This window comes from Salvia miltiorrhiza, chromosome 4 (assembly GCF_028751815.1).
Source record: "Salvia miltiorrhiza cultivar Shanhuang (shh) chromosome 4, IMPLAD_Smil_shh, whole genome shotgun sequence".
Taxonomy (NCBI): Eukaryota; Viridiplantae; Streptophyta; class Magnoliopsida; order Lamiales; family Lamiaceae; genus Salvia; species Salvia miltiorrhiza.
This window is the reverse complement of record NC_080390.1, coordinates 11,379,123-11,385,122: the sequence shown is the minus strand read 5'-3', so window position 1 is coordinate 11,385,122 and position 6,000 is coordinate 11,379,123.

Below are 6,000 nucleotides of genomic sequence, written 5' to 3'. Positions count from 1 at the left end.
CCCGGAGATAGATGAGTGTCTAGTACCGTCGATTGCACCCCCGTAGAGGATCTGGCATCGACAGTGGCAGAAATCAGATCCTTTCCCCGAGCATCAAGCGGAGGCAAGGAATCAGCCGGCAGGTTTGTGACTCTGCCGGCGGCGACACCCGACGATACCCCCGGAGAGGACCTGGCGTCATCAGCAAGGAGACGCTGTGCGTGAGTTGAAGGTTCTATGTTTCGGAAGGCATGCCGGTTTCCCGAATCACAGCGGACGAAGTTGTTAGAGATAGGGGGGAGGTTAAGACCTGACCGGTCCGGCGAAGCGCCAGGGGACCTGACCGGAGGGCTCATGGAAGGTGGCGGCTAGGGTTCCATTCTCGTCTCAACTACAGTCTTGGTATATTAATATTAATATATATAATATATAATACGTATATAGTTTTTTATTATATATAACATAATATATACGTAACCCTATAACTTTTAAAATATTTTAGTACACTATAATTAAGTTAAATTATCAACTTAGATAACAATGAGGTTTCGTACTTAGGATCTTTGAGAATAGAACTTAGATAACAATGAAATTATATATATTATGTATCTAATACTTAATAAATAGTTATATTATTATTTATCTTTTTATGAGATATATTGTTAAATAATGCATTATATTGTTTTTATTTATATTCAAGGATTTAATGAGTATTGAATAATAATTTAATGAAAATATAGTAAGTATTTCATTGTTTGATATTAATTGCTTTTATTTATATTAGAAAAATAACATAATTATATTTTTTTCCCTTAATTAAATGGATCAAATATTTTTGGTTTAGTTTGGTATTAAATTCAAATTTTTGATATTCGAATACGAAATTTTGTGATTAACTCGAATACAAATATGAATATATTGTTTGATTTGATTAGTTATCAAATATGATTCGAAAATCATAATGCTCGATTCAGTATTTAAAAATAAAGAATAAAATAGATATAAAGTAAAATAAGTAAAAAATTAATATTTACTTAAATTAAAAATAATATTAATCAAAGTATTAAAAACATTGATTTCAAATTCAATTCATACGAAAGTATTTCATATTTTGAATTAAATAGTAAGAAGTCAAATGAAATAGTAGGAAGTATTTCGATTTATATTGTTTAAAATATACTTGTAAAAAATTGAAACGGATATTTGATTCGATTCGAATATTCGCGAATCAGTGTACGAATCGAATATGAATAGCAAATAAAATTTGAAAGATATTCGAGTAACCATTGGAATATGCAATTATTTTTACGAATGTGAATCGAATCCAATAATATTCGCTTCAATTCGATTTGTTTACTTTACATTCGTAGAATTAACTTATTCTAAAATTATAGTCTACATATATAATATAACTATATAGCTCACACTTATATATATAGTTATATATTATAATTGACTATATATTGATATTCTAGTTTCATCAATAACCTAGTAAATCTTGTCATTATTGTTTGAGTTTTATATTTACTCAATTTATTTACTTTTCAAATTTTACTTATGACTTATTATTATCTATTAGTTATTTTTTTATATAACATGAATGTAACTTATTCTAGAGATATAGTTATTCTAGAATTAGAATTATAGTATGTAGACATATAAATATAGATATATATGTAGCTCATAATTGTATAGTTATGTAATATACTTTTATACTTTTCAAAGTCCTTTAGTTAAATAACATAGATGCAATTTATTTTATATTTATTCAATTTATTTACATATTTTTAATTATTAATAAATATATATTTTATAAGTTGTCATTAATTTTTCAGTAATTATGAAAAAAACTTTTTAATAATTTACCACTAATTAAATATATATATATATATATATATATAATTTATTCTGACGGTATACGAGTTTTTTCGGTATATACCGGAACAACGGTATATACCGTAGAACGGTATATACTGAAACAACAGTATATACCGGTTTTTTGGCATATACCGCGGTATCGGTATACTTCATTATGAGGAAAATCGATACCGTTTTCGTACCAAAAATTTTCGGTACGGCACAATACCGTACCGAAATTTTCGGTATACCAAAATTTTGGTATTTTCGGTATTTTTTCGGTACGATAAGTGCAGTATACCGATTTTTCGGTATTTTGCTCCACCCCTAAGAAAAACTCCTCCAGCGATTATGTCCATACATACTTTCGAGGAGTCAATGAACTTGAGATTGGTGCATTAGATTCTGACCACGACGACAGATTCATCTTTCCAGAAGAAAACCAGAATCCAACCCACTCACAATCAGAAGGAACTAGCAGATATGATCAAATTCGACAAGAGTATCAAGACCTAAGAATGAGATTTGAAAATCTCCTTAGGGAGCACAGACAGATCATCAGAGAGATCAACTATGTGCAAGATGCTCGAAGGATCATCATGCGCTATATATCAGACGAAGAGGAAGCTGATCGAAGAAATATACAAGAGCGCAGACTGATCAACAGACTGAAACTGCTCCAGTCTCGAAAACAAGTACTTCTGCCACGTCTTAAAGAAACAAAGATTGACTTCAAAAGGGCGTCAGAAGTATTTGAAGAAGTGATTCATGGAGAAACACTTCAATTCAGAAGAAAGATGAAACAAGAGAAGAAAGTGCAGCAACAGTCGACAACGAAGTAGCTGAAGGAGAACCAGTCATCCTTTTAAGGGGGAACTTCCACAACAGTCAACGACTAATCAAGTGCTAGTCACTGTGTAAGTTTCTCTCAACAAGGTCATATGTCTTATTGACTGAGTTCCTTTGCTTTTCTCTACTGAAAACTATTTTTAGACTGATGTGTCTTGATCATTATATCTTCATATTCTCCTAAATGACACGTAGAAATTCCGTTTAAATATAGATGTCACACGTTCGCACGATCCCGCCCTTTTTACTAACAAGCTAATTAATCCATGTGCCACGTCTCCATTTGCACGGATTTCAAAAGTTTATTGAAACCGCCTTTTGCACGATCTTCCACATTCTCTTTAAAATCATTTCATCTTCTGAAAAGATTTACTCAATCTCTGAGAAATCATTTATGCCAAAATTATCGAGTGTGCTTTCTCTCCAAGACTAACAGTGAATTCCACAGTTCAATCTCTGTGAGAACAATTTCTAGATTCTTGCAGAAATCTCTCATTTCAAAATCTTCACATGGCAAAATCCTCAAAATCCGTCTCTCAACAAGCAGTATGTTACGAGCCCATTGTTACATCCGAGGCTCTTCAGAGTCTCACTGAACATGTCAAGATTTATGAGATCTTGGAACGCCATGGATGGACAAGGTTTCTTCAAAGCTCGCCAGAATTCCTTCTCGACAAACAGATCATCAGAGAATTCTATGACAACATCAAGATTGATGAGTCAACTGGTGACTTCACAACAAATATCAATATCTTCACCAACGAAGATTTTTCAGAATCGACGAAGTTCACCATCAACGTCTCTCGAGCAGCAAGAGAACTGTTCAATCTTCCAATAGAAGGACCAGCTCCATTTGATTTATGCTTAATTGTGATAAATTTTGGGGTTTGTATGAGCTTAATCTTAAGATAATCTTCTGGAAATTGGTGCGTTTTATGTGTTGTTTTATGCTTTGCAGGAGATTTAGGTTTTATAGATGGAAGAATGCAATTTTGGAGATTTTTGGGCTAAGAATGGTGTTTTTAGCGTAGCTCTGTCGCCAGAGCTGAGCCGCGAGCTAGCCAGAGCTGAGCTACGAGCATAGCTCTGTCGCCAGAGCTGAGCTGCGAGCATAGCTCTGTCGCCAGAACTGAGCTGAGAGCATAGCTCTGTCGCCAGAGCTAGCCAGAGCTAAAAGCCCGCGCCAGAGCTGAAAGCCCGCGCTGCAGAGCAGAGCAGAGACGCTCGACAGAGCAGAGCTGCGAAGATAGCTCTGTAGCAGAGCAAAGCCGACATCTCCAGAGCAGAGCCGGAATTTCCAGAGCTGACATCTCCAGAGCAGAGCCGGAATTTCCAGAGCTGACATCTCTAGAGCAGAACAAGTGTTACAGAGGAGAGCTAAAATACACACCAGAGTAAACCCGGAAGAGCAGAGTCAACTCGCCAGAGCTGACTTTTCAGCTCTGCCCATCTCGCCAGAGCTGACTTCCAGCTCTGCCACGATCGCCAAAGTATTTTGACAGCACAGAGCTAAAGATCGACGGAGTCAACGTTTGCAGAGCTGACTTTTCAGCTCTGCACTTTTTCAGAGCTGACTTTTAGCTCTGCCTTGCCGAGGCAGAGCTGCGAAATTGGCCAGAGTAGGAGTGTTTTCCAGAGCGCGCATCCAGCTGGAGAGTTGCCTTATCTTGCACGATTTTGTTGCCTTTAGAGTTCTACTTTGCAAGGCAACTTCCATGGTGATCTAGGGAAATTTGAGGTCTATAAATAGGGTTTAGCTTTTATTGTAAAAAATAAACCCTTTGCCCTAGTTTTAGACGCCATTTTTGAGATCTGTTGGCATCTGAGACTTAGGAATTTTATTGCTTTCATAGTTCTTCAAGATTTCGAGTTTTAGTTCTAGTTTCTTTTTAAATTCGTTCTTTAGTTTTTGTCGAAGGTGTAATCACGTGACAGATTCCATCCTCGTGACGTTTTGGTATTTCGTAATTCAATTCTATTTATTTTGTTTAATCATGTTTATGTTTTTCGTTCATGTTTATGCTTTCTTTTCCATTATGCAATTTAGATTATGCACTTTAGTTTCACGCCTAGATTAGTTGGTTTTTAATTCACAAGTATTTAATTTTCTTAAGTTAGATTTAATTTAAGTTGTTTTAATCTTGCCTAGGGTTAATAATTTATTTCGCCTAGTAATTCTAAAATTTGGTTTTTTATTCCGTTTCTAATTCTAAGTTTTAGTTTAATAATCAAACTCTTTACTGCTTTCTTTTATTGCTTTTTCCTACGATACTACTAGAAGCCCTTAAAGACTTTCCTTGTGAGACGACTTAGGGTTAACTTACACGTTACAATAGATCTCGTACTATTGCGAGTCAATCTAGAGTAGTGTTTAGGTTGAGTCACCATTCTTCACTGATGAAGAAGCCACCAATCTCATGCGAGATACTCTGATGAATGATGCATCCTCCGATTCCAACATCACAAATGTCTTGAGCATGTCAAGACTGCATCCCCATCTCAGACCAATCGCCAAAATGATCAAGAAATGTTGGTTTGGCATTTTTGGATCACCTGGTCATCTCTCAAGACCACACAAATTGGTACTGGTCGCTCTACTTCAAAAAGGCCCATTTAACTGGGAAATGGCCTATCTTCAAACCCTGGCTGAAGAAAAGAATGAGTCTCATTCCTCTCGACATCTTCGTCAAGGAACAAGAGTTTCATCTTTGATCCTTCACAGCGTGAAATGAATTCAATGTTTCTGGAAGTACACCACTCAAGTGTCTTCAACAATCCGTCTCTTTGAAGGATAGAAGAGCTCATCCAAAGGGATCACCGGCCTGGTTAGTGAAACTCCTGGTTCTACTGTTGAAGCACACTACAGAACTCGAGGTTCAGTCAAAAGGAACCTTGAGAGCTCCTCATCCCCAGTCAAGATCTTACTTGACTCTCTCAACATCCACTCAATGAGATTTCTGAAGAAGCTGCACAAAAGACTACAGAGGAAGTGCAAATTTCAGACACCGAGACTTCTCATCAACAACCGCCATCATCCACTGTTCCTCCACAACGTCAAGAAGAACGACAACCGAAGGAGTCACAAGCAGCTGACAAAGAAAGAGTTCATTCAGAAGAAATCGTTCCTCCTCTCAAAGGATTCTTCCACTTCTGTCTGGACGGCTTCAACAAGAAGGTCAAGTTTGCAGAGCCTGCTGATCTCAATGCTGCATCCTCATCTTCAGTAACTCTGCTCGCTCTTCTCAAGAATTATGTGACAATTCTGGCTCAACACTGTGTCACAACCACCTTTCCCTTAATCATGGCATCGAAGCA